The sequence below is a fragment of the Lygodium microphyllum genome, chromosome 25 (genome assembly GCF_053477565.2).
Source record: "Lygodium microphyllum isolate KBCC chromosome 25, Lygodium_microphyllum_v1.1.10, whole genome shotgun sequence".
In the NCBI taxonomy this organism is placed as follows: domain Eukaryota; kingdom Viridiplantae; phylum Streptophyta; class Polypodiopsida; order Schizaeales; family Lygodiaceae; genus Lygodium; species Lygodium microphyllum.
The window spans coordinates 123886393-123903138 of NC_141159.1; the positions used below are offsets into that span (position 1 = coordinate 123886393).

Genomic DNA, 16746 nt, shown 5'->3' on the forward strand with positions numbered 1-16746 from the left:
CATCTCGGCTACGTACTATCTTCCTGTCTTGAGGAAGCCAAACTCTATAACCTCTCTCTCCCTCATCTCCATATCCCATGAAGATGCCCTTGATGGATTTCATGTCTAGTTTAGTCCTCTCATTTACAAGAATATGCACAAAGGCATCACAATCAAAGACACGCAAATGGTCATATGAAGCAAGTTTGCCAGACCAAACCTCTTCAAGAATGCCATTTTCCAATGCATGATTAGGAGAGCGATTGCACACATGAACTCTAGTTTTAAGCGCCTCTCCCCAAAACTGTTGTGGGAGATTAGTTGTGGACAGCATGCATTTGACTCTCTCACAAAATGTGCGATTATATCTTTCACCCATGCCATTTGATGCTGGATTGTAAGGGATTGTCAACTCCCTCTTAATGCCATGCATCTCACAAAACTTTTTGAACTCATTAGAAACACACTCGCCCCCATTATCCGTTCTTAGCTTTTAACTTAAGCCCTTTTTATGTTGTGACAAAAACATGAAACCTTTTAAAAGCATCCAACACTTCCTTTTTGCGCTTTAATACATATACCCATAACTTTCTATTGAAATCATTAATAAAAGTGACAAAGTACCCGGCGTCCCCATGTGAATTAATAGACATAGTGCATACATCAAAGTGTACTAAGTCAAGAGCATTGGACTTCTTAATGACACCAGAGCAATAAGGAGACTTCACATGTTTTCTATATATGCAATCATTACAAAAGTCGAGACCAGAGCCTTTTACATCAAATCTCCCTAAAGAGGAGAGAACCTGAAGGCCTTTCTAGCTCATATGGCCAAGTCTTTTATGCCAAAGTTCCATCTGTGAATGAACTTCAGCCACAGCCAAAAACTTGCCAGGTAATGCTTTACAAAATAATACAAAGTCCCCTTTTTGTTGCCTTTAACAATCAACATAGAGCCTTTGTGGACCTTCCAAGATCCACCACCAAAAGTAGTAAAATACCCTCTTGGATCAAGTTGCCCAACTGACAATAGACTTTTCTTTATGCTAGGTACATATCTGACATCTTGCAAAATCAGCTCTTGGCCATTTTCAAGGGCCAAGTGAATGGTACCTACACCCTCTATTTGACAAGCATAATTGTTGCCCAAGTAAACCTTGCCCAAGCAACTCACAATGTATTCAGAAAATGACTCCAAAGAGGGAGTAACATGAAAAGAGACACCGCTGTCCACTAAGGTATCAATTACCGCCTTCTTAGTGATGTGCATATCACCTGCTACTGCCATAACATCTATATCATTACATGAGGCTGCAACAAGTATCTCTCCAATGTTAGAGAGCTCTTCAATGACCACACTAGATGCAACATTTGCCTTTGCAACTTCTTTTGAGGAAGAGCTGTCATCCTTCTTTTTCTTTCCTTGTTGTTTCTTTCTTTCTTGCTCTTTCTTGTAGTACCGACAATCGGCTTTTTATGCCCTTTACATCCACATTGATAGCAAGTAACATTTTGTTGTTTGCCCTTGCTTTTACTCTTGCTTTTGCCTTTATTTCTTGCATTACCCCTCTTTTCTAACCTGGCTCTAAGATGATAGGTTGAACCACTGCTTTCTCCACAAAACTTTATTCTAATCTCTTCATTGAGATAGAGCCTCTAACACCATCAAAGGTTAAAGCAGGATTGTTGATTAGTGAAACAACCAAAGATTCCCCGCTATCAAGCAAAGTCACCAACAAGAAAATAGCCATCAATTTATCATTGAAGGGCTGTAAACCAAAGTCCTGCAGCTAACTCAAAATCCCTCTGAAACCACTCAAATGCTCTGATAACTTGCGTATGCACTTGATTTACTAGAGTTGTATTTTCATAAGTGTCCATCAACTTTTTCCGTATGGCATAAGCCGTATCAAGTCGCTTAATATCTGTAAGTACATTATCAGATACAACCATTTTAATGTATGCAATGGCCTTCTTGTTGATTCTAGCCTAAACCTCATCTGTAATAGTTGCCGGCTTGACTTCTAAAAGAGCACCATCACAATCCTTGAGAAACAAAATCCCTTGCACCTTGTCCTTCCACAAGTTAAAGCCAATGCCATCAAACCTCTTGATTTCAAGAAGGGATTTAGTGTCACTACTGCTAGACGCATTTGCAGCCATTTTTCAGCAATGCACCCAAAAATCAATGCTGCAATTTATGACAGCAAACAATGAGCTGAATATTCAGCTAATATCAGCCCAAATTTTCAAACAATAAGGGCAAGATTCAGTCCAAGTACATGTACAATAGTAGAACGGATGACTTTCAACAATATAACTAAAATTTCAGTATACATTTCATGGATACATCACTGCCAAGTGACTCCCACTTCAGCAATATCACCCAAAATACATCTGCAACAATCCCAGATCTGCAAATGATCACTAAGACTGCTGCAACATGACTATTCAGCAATACATCAACTTAATGGGAGCTGCCCAACGTGTGTACTGCATACATATGTGACCAAGTAAACATCCGATACACAAAAACACAAAAAATTCTCTGCAATTTCTCCAAAATCTCACAAGTGGGAGATAAATCTCACTGCTTACAGCACCAAGGTTGCTTCAACAATGTTCCCAATGTACATTTCAGACATCAATTTTGCCCAAATTCTCAAATTTCAGCAAAACCCCAAAATTTTACTGACCAATCTACCCCAATTGCATTAATACATGGTCCAAAGAGCATAAAAAGGGCAAAATTAGCAAAATTTACCAAAATCTTGCAAAAGCCCCAAATTTCTCAAGTCCAAATATGCACCAAAGCCAGTAAATTTGGCTCAGCTGAGCGAAATTTCACTGATATAAGAAAAGCCCCAAATTTCAAGACCAATGTGCACAATTTCTGCAATTTCCAGGTCAGATTATCCTATTCTGTATCACAGTTCCCAAATTTGGGAAAAGCCCCAAAATTTTAGCCAAGATGGCACATTGTGCTTGCGCATACGAACACCCAGTAAGGAAGGAGAAGAAAAATTGCAGATTATTTTTAAAAACCAGAAGAAAACAAGGCCTGTCGAGGCGTTGACCAGGCCCTGTAACCAGTCGATCGCACCCGCCACTAGACCTACGCACATGTAGTGACTTGTTGAACCTACACGTGGTCGCCCGTCTGCCCGTGCCCCCACGCCCTGGTGTCCACCTGGTCACGACAATGCTGTCGTCTGCCTTCGCTAGGACAACCCAGACCTGCTACACCTGGTCCATTGACCTATTGCACAACTGCCCATCCTACGATCTCACACATGTCGACTATTGTTCACGTTGTTGAAACCGTGACAAACACGCCTGATCAGTTTGATGTGAACGATAGTTGGCTTGCTCTCAGTGAGGCTGATAGGAAAGGTGAACAGCTTCTCGCGTGCAGAATTAACTTGCACTCTTGGGAAGCACAAACACTGTAACCTAGAGCTCTAATACCAGTTTGTTGTGACAGAGTGCAATGGAGTGCGAGACAAGAATGGAATCACGAACAGAGCTGAGAGTGAGAGTGAGAGAATCCGAAGGTGAGTGTACCAGTAAGTGTTAGGATACACAAAGAATGAAATGTATTTATATGTTAGGGTACAAATAAGGGTGTGTTCACACCCATAAGTTTATATACATGGAAATTAATGGGACTTTACAACCAACACTGGCTGACTTACATCTAGCGAATGAAAGGGTGAAAACGCTAGGAAAAATGTTGATCACCATCACAAAGCTGGTCGCCTCATCCTATGTGGTGTAAACACAATCAAAAACCACTGGAAAAAAATGCCAAGGCTGGAAACTAAGCAGCTAGTATGGACACACATAAAACCTGACTGAAAAAGAAATGTATGCTCTAAATAGAGCTGCCTCCTCCGTCAAAACACACAACAAATTGAATGTTAGAGCTCCTAATGTTCCCGTCTCACTCAAAATTAAGTTTCGCAGGCAAGAGATGACAATGCATGAAAAGTATGACTGCTAATATATCCAATAACTACTCTCGAAGATCTTTAATACCAATGATATAGGCATCCATGCTACCTCCTTCATCCATGCAGCTGCCTACATTTTCCTACTTCTCGCTTTGTGCAAGCTAGGCGACAGTATTTTCAAGCTTTTCTTAGTGATTATTGGCTGTAATCTTTCTTTTTTATCCTCTGTTGGCTGTGTTTAATACACTTTTGCCTTCTTGCAGCAATCATGTTGTGATTAGTTGTCTATCCACTGTGTGAACTGATGATTAGTGCAATATGTGCTATCTTTGGTTGTACTCTCTCTCCCCCCTCTTCCTTTATCTTCTCATTCTATCCTCTCCAAATGGCACCTCCTTGTTGCTCTATTAATAATAAACTTCATGGCCCTAATTTTTTAACTTGGAGTGCTGTCATGAAAGCATGGTTTGTGAAGAAGCAATTATGGTATGTGGTTTCTGGAGCTATTGAGTAGCCTCAACCTCCCAATCCTCTTCCAAATGATTGGGACCTTGTCAACCATAAGGAAGTTGTGCTTACATGGGATTATGATGATACCTGTGTGTATTCTACTCTTCTCCAATGTGTCTCTAAAGTGGTTCTACCAACGGTTACCTCTTGCAAGGCAGCTTCCACACTATGGCCCATGGGAGATGTGAGTGCAACACAAGAATCACATAGAGAGAGAGAGAGGAGAAAAGATAGCAAGAAGAAGAGAAGTTTGTATTGAATCTGAAATGAACATTGAATACAAGAGTGCATTGATCAATCCCTACACGCAGCCCAAAGTGTCAATAAGGCCCTCAATGGAGACAAAGAAGACTATTGCGAATTGTCGGACCACCTGCAAAAAATAGAAGATGATGATCTACCCAACCTTGGCGACTACTATACGTAGTGGAAAAAGCAAAAAATTGGCTGACTGTTTGATCTGGCTGACCTGCCAAATCTGGCCAACTGCGAATGCAGTATAGCTGCATTTATGGAGCAAAAATGATGGCATGGAAAGTCCTGGGAAAAATAGCAGCAATTTGGAGCTGGAGGGCATCTGTAGGGCAGCACATGCTATGAAATGCCTAACAAACACTCCAAATGCATACAAAAATGAATAAAGACACAGTCAAAGCTGCAATGTCCTTGTTAGACTCTGACTAGGGCTCACAACTAGGAGATGGCAGACAAACAAGCTACATAAGCCTAGTTCATGGCAAGGGCTCTCAGCATATAAAGCCCACCCTCCTACGTATTTGTCCAAAGAACCGCTCCTGTAAAAGCACCCTCCACAATCACTGCATCCTATGTAAAAACAATGCCAATACCTAGCTATGTAAGACCATGAACCACCCCAAATGTTGCACATAAAAAACTTTGGTGGGCAAATGCTACCAATCTAGGAATAGGAGAATGGTCCCTACTCTATGAACGGGTACAAAAAAATTGTCACCAATGGTGATAGATCCCCCTATAGAACTCATGTCCTGAAGCCAATCCTATCAATAGGTCATGTGGGAAGAAACCCCCCTATCCACAAGCCAAGGCTTCTCCACAAAGAAGGAAGCAAGAGTGGTATCCTCCTCCTCAAACACCTGTATGAAGACAAACTCAATAGTAGTTGAGGTAGTTTTCTAATCCTTACACCCCTTCTTGGGCTTCAAGCCGGGATACTTTTGCCAACACTTTCCTCTAGATGGGTGCCCTTCCCAAAATGGGGGCACTTGGACAGCTTCTTATCATCCTTCTTTTACTCATGTTTCTTTACCTTTAGCTTCTTCTTCTTCTTCCCTTCTCCTAAACATGCTGTGAAAGCCTTCGTGGAGTCAAATCAACTGGCTCCTACTTCTCTAAGCTGCTCATTGTGCTCCCAAGACTAGTGGGGCTAGCTCCTCCCAAAGAAGAGTCTCGAGGGTCCTCAATGTAAGAAGGCTGGTATAGAACACATCAAACTTTGGAGATAAGAACTGAGTCAAGAGAATTATTGACATATCCTCCAAAGATATTGTCCTCCCGAGGGATACAAGCTCATCCCTCTTGTCCTCTCGAGGGATACAAGCTCATCCCTCGTCCTCCAATTTCGTGATGTGATCCTTCATGGAAGGAGAGTCATCATCATTGAGCATCTGAAGTTTCCTCTCAAGAGTGATCATGTAGCTAAACGTCTTCCAATGGTACAAAGGTGCAAGATTCTTCCACACTTCTGCCGCTATCTTTAACTTGCAAACATGCACTAGGATGGAATCCTATAAGCTCATGAAAAGGAAGGATCGGGCTCGAGAGTTGAGTCGATCCATTAGGGCTGCACAATCCATTGATGATTCCTCTTTGGAATCCTCCATGGGGCAGGATGTAGGTAGGGTTACAAGCTCCCAAAGATCCAAGGTGTCAAGGATGCATTCCACCTTACATGACTAGAGCGAATAGTTAGCACCATCTAGCTGGTTCTCATTGGGTAAAGAGGAGACAACAAGCACTAGTATGAGAGGTGCCACGTTAGGCATTATAAAGCCAATAGAGCAGGCTTTGTGTGAAACATGGAGAGAGGGGGGAGAAGAAGGCTGCTCCAAATGATGAGACCATACAAAAAGGGCTTAGTGACCTTCATTCTTCGTAGTAGAGCAGGCTTTGTGTGAAACATGGAGAGAGGGGGGAGGAGAAGGCTGCTCCGAATGATGAGACCGTACAAAAGGGCTTAGTGACCTCCATTCTTCACAATAATCATGTTGCCGTTCAAAAGAGTGATGAGAAACCTCCTCATTCATGTCATCAAAGCCCTGGAACCGGTGATAAGACATCTTCGTACAACCTACAAACACACAAAGGCTGCTACGTTTTGCTATAGGAGAGCCTAAACGGAGGAAAAATTAGAAACACCTACTAGAGAAGAGTTGTGGATGTCCCGCCTTTGTCGAAAGCATCCATTCACTGCAGAAGATGTGCGTTTACAGCAGCGAACAATAGGCTGAATTTGAGTTTTCAACAATAGTGTGGTCTCCTCTTTGGTTGGAAACTTCATCTCCTCATGTAGGTGATGATACCATGTGAGATTGTGCAACTGAAGAGAAACACAAACAAGGAGAGAGAAAGAGAAAAGAAGTCTGCACTGAATCTAAAATGAATGTTGATTACAAGAGTGGCTGATTAGTCCTTACGCACAGCCCAAAGCGTCAATGAGGGCATCGGATTAGGCTGAAAAATGATGACAACACCTGTGTCGACAGAGACGGTGATGATGATGGAGACAGACAATGTGTAGCCTGCAGTCCTCGATGTAGATGGAGAAAACTGCTGCAAACTGTTGAAGCACCTGCTGAGCCCTAGTGACTACTATAAATAGCAGAAACAACAAAAAACTGGCCGACTGCTGATCTGGCCAACCTGCAAAATTTGGCTGACCATAACAAATGTAGTACAGCTCCATTTAATGCAACTAAAATGATGACATGGCACATCCTGGGGAAAATCACAGCAGTCTGAAGCTGGACAGCATCTAGCAAGGCAGCACAGGCTATGAAATGCCTGATGAACATTGAAAATGCACACTAAAATGAATGAGGACTCAGTCAAGGCTCCAATGTCCCTATCAAAATCTAATTAGGGCTCACAACCAAGAGATAACACACTGACAAACTAAATAAGGCAAGCTAATAGGAGAAGCTTTGATGTTGTACAAGGCTCCCTCAACCATGGATGTCGTTACTGAAACCAACCTTCCTTCTTGGAAAGGGTGGTAATTCCCTAATTAAGCACTTAATTACAGCAATCAACAAATTAACATAACTTAAAATGCACAAATTACCTTAATAATCTCGAACATTGGACACCTTGTTGGCCCCAAAACTGGCGCCCCTTTTGGTATTTCTTTAACGTGATTGCTAATGGAATGGGTACCAGCTGAGATTTACAATCTCCTTTGCTATTCCAAAAGCCTCTTTGCTGTAGCAACAATTAGCAATCAATTCAAGCCAATTGCCCCTTGATTTTTCACCCAAGACTTGCATGAATGAAATCTCCAACTCACCAAATGCTACCCCAAATTATGAATGGGCTGGCATCTGAATTCCCTGACAATTACACAAATTTCAAGTGTTGAATTCAGTATACAATGCCTTCACCAATTGGCATGAGTCTCGAGGTGGCTATCAAACCCTAATTTCTACAAAAATTTAGAGTTTACAGTAGAGATCTCTCTGCTGTCCACCAAATTTGGCTGAGATCTGCTCAAAATGATTGAGAAATGCTGAGATCTCTTGAGAATGGGTTGGAGAACATGAGAGAAAGTCAAGATGAGAGAGAAATCTAATTTTCTTTGCGAGAAAGCCCTAAATTCTGCATGCTGCCTGCTCCAGCCTGCATTTAATACAATCACCCTACTGCCAAACACCTCCAAGTTGCTGTCACCTAATCAGCAATGTTGTTGCCATCCCTTGAAAGGTGACTCCTTGTTGTCACCTACCTACTGAGGCCCCCAAATGGTTGTCTTCTACAGCAAATTGCTATCCTCTAATTAGAAAATGGACCAACATCTCTCTCTCTCTCTCTCTCTCTCTCTCTCTCTCCAAGTTGTAAACTAACTGAATGGCTGAGACCTAGCCTCCAAAAACGTTTTCTCGGTCTGCATGGGATTTTTGCCAAGTGGCAACCTTCTAAACCCATTTTCCAACATTATCCTGTTAGCAGATTAGTCAGCTCAAGTGTGAATCTGTGTTGTAGAGGCTACTGCATTTTATGTAGTATTTATTTGGCATTTTTTGGTGTCCTATTTAGGGCTAGGGAGCATTTAATGCTAGCCGACTGCATTTATTACTTCAACCATCATTTGTGAATTCTTCTGAGGAGAGAGGAGCCGGTGCCAAGGTGCCCACACAGCCAATGACTCACTGTTGTATGCTATTGTCTCGTGTTCGATATGGATTCTGTTTCCCGGGCATACATCTGAGTTCTCATCTGTATTTGTGTTTATTTTTTCTTGTCTTGTGTTTCAACAGTTTATTTCAGCCTGTTGTTTATGCTTCCATTGCTGCACCACTTCTAACATGGTATCAGTTTTCAGGTTTTGTGTTTCTGTTGTATTTTATTGCTGATTTCAGGACTGATTTACCCCTCTGCTGCCCTGGCGACTGCTGTCAACCTGATTGCAACCAGATTTTGGTTTTCATACTCTGCGTTTTGGTCAGCATATGCATCACATGCCTGTCCTACACCTCCTGCTGCCTGTGTTTTCCTCATCAGGCTGCTGGTGACAGTTCCCTACACCTGTTTAGGGAGTGTACAGCCTGTGTTTTGCTATTTACAATACTATTTTAGGCTGGGCGACTGGCAGAACAGGCTGCTTTTGCTGTTTCTAGCAAATTTTCAACTGATTTTTTGACTTTGTGCAGCAGATTTTGGCTTATTTTGATCAGTGTTTGGGATATACTACATGTGAACTCTTGCTTTTTGCAGTCTATGCTCATGGTTTGGCTGTGTTCCTTCTCCCAATCCCTTCTTTTCTCTATTTCTTTTCTAAATCCTCTCCTGATGGCTCCTCCATGCACATCCACTGATGACAAGCTCCATGGACCTGATTATTACACGTGGAGTGCAGTGATGAAGGCTTGGTTTATTCAGAAGCCGTTATGGTACGTGGTTAACGGAGCTATGGCACATCCTCGACAACCTTCTCCAGTTCCATCTAATTTTGATGAAGACAACCATGAGGAGGTTGTGCTTATATGGGATTCGCATGATGCCTGTGCTTATTCGGTGTTACTTTAGTGTATTTCCAAAGAAGTCCTACCTGTGGTCACCTCCTGTACAACAGCTGCAGATGTATGGTCGAAGTTACAATTGATGTACAAGGCTCCTTCCACCATGAGGGCTGTTACTCTCTATGACTAGCTCCAGCAACTGAAATTTGAATCCAAAGATACGATTCAATCCTTCCTACTTCGTGTTACCCAACTCCAAGACCAGCTTTGTACTATGCAATCTGCCATATCAGAGGCACATCTTGTTGGTATGGTACTCTACAAGCTTCCTCGGGAATTTGATGTAGTGGCGAATGCTCGGGCGCAGACATCTACGACTCCTGTCAGTTTTCTTCGCATGTCCTCTATGCTGCTTGAGCATGAGGCTACTTTACGACTACAAGGGAGGCTTCCGTCACATTATGGAGGTTCAGGTGAGGCTTTTGCAGCTTCAGAGAGGGGTTCAAAGATGAAGAAGTCGAAGGCCCAGTGTTACCATTGTCACAAGAAATGTCATTTACGGAAGGACTGCAAAGAGTTAGTGGCTTCCAGGAAGAACCAGGAGCAGAAGACGAAGCGGGATGCGGACTCCTCCGACGAGTCATCATCTACCCCAGATTCCAATTCCGATCCTCCAGCCAAGGCGAAGTCCAAGGCACGGAAGGGATCCTCTTCTTCGGATCGAGGGAAGGGCTTAGTGGCCCCTTTCTCAGCTGCTTTCTAGTGGTGGTGATGCGGATATCCCTCACAACTCTCCAGTGCCAGAGAGGAAATGTGAGAGGGTGGTAAGATGGAGCAATCGTGCCTCATCTATATGTCTATACAGATGCACAGGATCTAGAGAGGGACATCCCTGACGCATCGCGCGAAGTCTGGCAGGTACAAATCCTAGAGCTAGGATTGACATCCAGGTTCATGATGGGCTGGTTACTTGATAGAGAGCAGGAGGCTTTCGTCTGGAGCTCACGTGAGGGGACACTTTGGCGGTTCTGGCTGAAGGTGGGGATTCCATGGTCACATGTTCAGAGACATGTTTGGCAGATTGGTCTTGTATATCCTGAGTGACATAGGTGACATAACACAGAGCTACTATGATTCTTCTCTATTTTCAGGTGGTGCTGTTATGATTGATATCGCTGTTAGATACTCTCTAAGGCATCTTGGTGGTGGGCTGGCCACTCACTGCTTGGATATCCATGGTTCTTCTGGTGGTTCTATGTTGTATAGTTTATGATACCCCATCATTGTACTATTGTATTGTATCAGATCACCCCTGATCTGAGAGAGGGTGTTAGCAGGTTAGTCAGCTCAAGTGTGAATCTGTGCTGTAGAGGCTACAACATTTTATGTAGTATTTATTTGGCATTTTTTGGTGCCCTTTTAGGGCTAGGGAGCATTTAATGTTGACCGACTGTATTTATTGCTCCCCCTGTTTTATGCCTATATATTGTTAGGGCTCCTCCTCCTCTTCTGTACTTCAGCCATCATTTGTGGATTCTTCTGAAAAGAGAGGAGCCGGTGCCAGGATGCCCACACAGTCAGTGACTCATTGTTGTATGTTGTTGTCTCATGTTCGATATGGATTCCGTTTCTCGGGCATACATCTGAGTTCTCATCTGTATTTGTGTTTTTTTTTTTTTGTCTTGTGTTTCAGCAGTTTATTTCAGCGTGTTGTTTATGCTTCCATTACTGCACCACTTCTAACATCCAACCATTTAATTAATTTTTAAAATTAAATAATCTTGAAAATTAATTTCAATGCTTCTGACCCTACCCAAAATTAAATGTACCCATCTATAATTAAATTTGTTGGGCCATTTGTAACTTGGAGTGGTCCCCAATCTCTGTTGACCCTTAGACTAGCATTAATTAATGCTAGTCTCTAGTGTCACCACCAACACTTATTAACCAAATAACTGTCCTAGGGTCAAAACTGTCACCAACTAACCCAAAACCCAGCTAGCATAACTTATCACAACTTTTGCCTTTGACACCCATTGCATCCTTGGGGTCCTTGGCCTATTACCATGAAATAACTACCATGTGCATCACATGTGCTAAATAACCTTGCACATTTGATTAATAACTTAATCAAATGTTATCAGCAAGATTAAAGCATCTCAAAATTTCACGTCCTCGTGACAGTTACCCTCTACAATCAACTCGAGCAGATCAATTTTAAGCCAAAGGATACTACCTACTATTTCTTACTTCGTGTTACACAAGTATAGAATCACCTTCAGCACATGCAGTCTACACTTCCCAAGGCTCATCTTGTGGAAATTGTACTCTATAAGTTTCCTATGGAGTTTGATGGAGTAGCCAATGCTTTGTGGGCCCGAACATCATCGACCCCAACTAGTTTCACTGACATGTCCTCGATGCTACTTGATCATGACACATCATTGTGATTACAAGGAAGGCTTCCATCTTGTATGGTAACAAGTTGTACGTGTCTTTTCTTGCCAATTATACTCTTCTCAAATTGAAGTGCGCCAAAGCATCTATGGAACAACTCCTAGCAAGCTACACTTCAATTCTTTAAAGAGAAAAGCCATTCAAAGGATAGAAAGTATTTTTGCTTTGATACCATGATTCATTAATTCTATTTGGATCCGATACTGACAAATGAAACCATATTTCCCCAATCCTTTACAAGTAAAAGAGTCCTTGTCATCAAACAATAGCCAATGAAGAGAAGGCTTCAGCCAAATGACAATGGAGGCATGTCTCTAATGCTCCAAATATTCCAAATTTCCTATACTTCTTGTGATTTTGGATGACAATCAGCCAATGAAGAGAAGGCTTCAGCCAAATGACAACAGAGGCATGCCGCCTAATGCTCCAAATATTGCAAACTTCCTACACTTCTTGTGATTTCGAAGTGCTTTCTACTTTCTCTATCGCTACTTCCCTTGTCAATATGTGCCAAATTTTTAAGGCAGACAATGAATCATTAGGACAAGCAAATCCAGTCATAACCTAGGTAGAGGATATAAGATGACGACTGCAAGCCCTTACCTCACAAAACCCCCCACTTGACACATGTTCTCAAGACTTCTTTCAAATATTGTAGCACAAGCAGTTCACAACGGCAGGCACACATGTACATAGAGGCATTGGTTTAAGAAAGACAAAGCCTAGGCATGAACTAGAAAGAGGATACAAATGATCCTGGCACCAATTAGTCCCACTTGACTTTATAATGACTCGACCACAGCACCTACACTGAAAAAGTTTCCTTCCACCTTCCCTAAGTCTCCCTCCCAAAGCACTACAGGCAAAGACAGAATGGCTGGCACAAATCTACAACCACAGGCTCACAGGGACATCAGCAATTGGAACATTCACCAGATCAAAATCCCATTGCGCTCCGATTTTTCTTTCAATTGTGGCAGGTCGATGACTTCACAGGTTTAACTACTTCCAAATCATTGTTCTCGTTGGTATGTAAATGGCATGATGCTCGGATATGTGAATTTACAAGATTCGGAAATTTCTTACAGGGCCCTAATGCAAACCAATCCTTTCTTGCAGTGCTGGATTCAGACAACAAAGCATCGCAAGGGAAAGGAAAAGGCCGGCCCCAAGGCTCAGACAAAGAACGCTGAATTTCCTCTTCATGTATGGATAAAAGAGGGGACAAGAGACTGCATACCTCTCGAAACAGAAAAGGACAGTACGCAGGTTGTTGCCCGTGTTCTGCTCTACGTGGGCTGCTTGATGGAAGGCATCACTGCGAATTCACCATCTTCCTTCCTCTCTCGCTGGCTGGTCGTGGTCGATAAAAGTGGAGCAAGATTACAGAGGCAAAGAAGCTTCAGCTACATTTGGGTAGTAGGTGGCAGCGGCAGAAGAAGAATAAGAAGAAGGGAGAGTAGAATCTTGTACATGCTGCAGGTCTTCTGCAGGTGTACTGCCACAAGCTGTAAGGCCTATCGCAGCAACAGCAGCCTCTCTCTCTCTCTCTCTCTCTCTCTACTTAGAGAGCGTTGATAGCCTTTCTCAGATTTGCCTTTTAAAGCCCCCTCGCCTTTGTTTGCCGGACCTCTTCTGAAGATTTTGGCCATCAAGAACGCCTGCTAGCCTAACACAAGAAATAATTTTCTTCTCTTCCTTTTGCCTTAACGTAATGTTCGTTCTTTTTCCCTTTTTGTGGACGATTGCTGAATTTCCAGGGCTTGCACTTCAGAGTTGTTTTTCCTTGTCAAATGCAATAAAAAAACAGGTTGTAAGACCACTTTCATATCAAATGACATGATGAGTTTGTCATAAATATTTATGTCTTTTATCTTGTATAAATGGTTTTTTTCTTTTTTTAAGTGGAACTTTCTTTCTCATTTCCAAATTAGGGCTTAATGCTTACTGCAACAAGTATTAATTGGTTTTTTTTTCCAGAGTGGAGCATTTATTTAGAAACAAAGTTTTCTTCCATTTGGATGCAACTATTATAATCTCAAAATGTCAAGCCATTGTTTTGAGTCATTATCAAGGACTAGCTTTCAAGCCCTAGATTAGAATACAAACTAGTGTTCCCCAACCTACGGTGCTTGATCAAGTGGAATGGATGTTTGGACTTCAAATGTACGCAGTTGCTCTTTCACATACTTCCTCTCTCCTTGTGCAAGTAATGATTCTCTACAAAAGCTGCCCACTTTCCACTGTCGGCCAACCCTTGAATAGCTTTTAAATACAACTAGATATAGTAAAGGCTCCTAATAGCAACGATGCCTACGACTTTGATAGTTTGTGTTTACAACCCGCACCATACATGATTCACACATAGAAACATTTACACGCGCGTACATGCTCTCTCTCTCTCTCTCTCTCTCTCTCTCTCTCTCTCTCTCTCTCTCTCTCTCTCTCTCTCTCTCTCTCTCTCTCTCTCTCTCTCTCTCTCTCTCTCTCTCTCTCTCTCTCACATCCATGTATAGAACATAGCCTGATAATTAAAGATAGCAAATCACATAACCAAAAATTTTATTGTTGGCATGCACGTACATGTAGGATTTTGAAATGTATCATCACAATAGATACAATCATAATGCAAATCACCCTTGATGTGTGGGAATACATAATAACTGCACTTTTTGATGAAAAGCAGCACAATTGTCCAATCTCATCTTGCATGTTCATGAATCATACATAATCACCGAGCAACGTGCCTCAACCCAAGATAGCATCATAGCATAAGTGACCGTATTGCTACAACTATTTATGCACAGCATCACTATTAACTTGTGGAGCTATCTGCACTTTCAAGTATCAAAATCATTGCTATCACAACCCAAGGTTCATGATGATTTTGTACAACTCACATACATTGCATGGCTAAAATGTGATCTTGATGTTTCTATAGCTCGATGAGGAAGAGCCCAAGGTCATGTTGGTTTGAGAAGTCCATCACTTTGGAGTGGGAGCCAAAACCATCCTAAAAGAGGCCATGGAATCATCCTTGGATCTTAGAGTATACTCATCAATGACATATGTAGTGCTCCTCGGTCTATAGCTCCAATTGGCATAGATGGCAAAGTTGATCCTCAAGAGTAATGGGGTAGCCTCATATCATATGATTGAGTAGAAGAAAATAAATGGTGTGGCATTCTAATGTTGCTATTGCATAAGGTAATAAATAATGTGACATTTGAGTGCAAATGAAACAATAAATATTCCAACAATGAATGCAACAATGGATCCAACCTATGATGATCAATCACTCTCATCTTCACCCTACTTTTGTAGGGAGAGAACGACAATAAGAAAGACAAACATATTGCAATGCACATTCTCATATTACAATACTAAATGACCTTGTGACCCAATGGTTCCACAATCACAACTCCATGCTTCTCAATCACCCTCCTTGGCAAGATCCTTCCTATAGTCTTCACCTTAACTAGTTCACAAACTCGCCATTAAAGAGTTTTGCTCAAGCCTGACGACTTACTTCTTTGCTTGAAATAGAGCACTATAGTGAACATAGTTCTACACAAGCACATAGGTCTTAGATTAGGTTTCCGAAGCTTGCCAAGAGAACAATCATTTAACAAGTCCCCCATCTAAATGGCTATTGGGATGGTCCAAAACCTTTATTATCATCTAGCATTAGTACACCTAGGACTATCGATAACTTGGATTCCAAAGGAATGTGGCAACTTCTCACTACTTCCTAGATATAAATTAGTTGTTTTGACTTCTAAGAATTGTTAGATATTGGATTATGTGGACAAGAAATAATGATTTAGTTTTAATGGCATTATGACTCATTCTTGGGTCAAAGGTATAGCTTATATTTTTTGGACTATGGCCATGATAGCTTGGTAGATGTAATTTCACCTTATTCATCATTGAGGGTATGTAGACCAAGTGTTGTACTGATTGCAATTTGAGTATAATTTGTTTTGCTAGACTTGTTACATCCTTCTTGGTTCACTTGCACATTAGTAGTTGTAAGACATGTATAAATCAAAATCCCACCAGCACATGAATATTTTGCAACTAAAGTGGGACTTTACATGCAACTTTTTCCATGCTATTTGTTGCCTTTGAGAATGCAAAAAAGAAGGTTGTTGTTTTATATTAAACACTGTTAATGCAATGATTTGACTCTAGTGTAGACATTAGTCATTTCCAATTAGATGCATTGTAGTACATAGGGGAAAAGACACTACTTGAATCCTATGGCCTTACAAGAAGAGAGTTATATCACTCATGAGTATAATAGAACCATTGAAAGAAAACCATCTACAAAAGCCTAATTGCACATGTAAAGAAAATCATTTCAACTACAAGGATGCATGAAGAGTATTTATTAGCATATTTATCAGGGATTTCCTTAAAAACAAAGTTTGTTACAATGATTGATTGGAGAGGTATTCTATTTGACTATATGATTATAAATTGTGTTATTGATTAGATGAAGAATAGCTATCTTTACATTGGAGCTTGCAAGAGGATTATATAATCCTATCATACTGATGTGGTATAAACATACAAGATTATTTATACAAGGGATAGCATTGAGACATTCGCAAGCTTCCTCTGTATATAAA

General features: G+C 41.4%; 1 protein-coding gene across 6 annotated transcripts in view; it reads right to left on the minus strand.

Moving 5' to 3' along the window:
* The window catches only part of LOC148014695 (bZIP transcription factor 16-like), a 50133-nt gene extending 36330 nt beyond the window's left edge, over nucleotides 1-13803 (minus strand). For 4 of the 6 annotated variants that reach the window (XR_015688650.1, XR_015688652.1, XR_015688651.1 and 1 more), the window contains exon 1: nucleotides 13353-13800. The gene's annotated coding sequence lies outside the window, so the exon portion shown is untranslated. Of the gene's footprint in view, nucleotides 1-13352 lie in introns of all 6 variants that reach the window. The other 2 variants (XM_087666781.1, XM_087666779.1) reach the window with 2 other exon arrangements.
* Between the last annotated feature and the right edge of the window lie 2943 nt (nucleotides 13804-16746).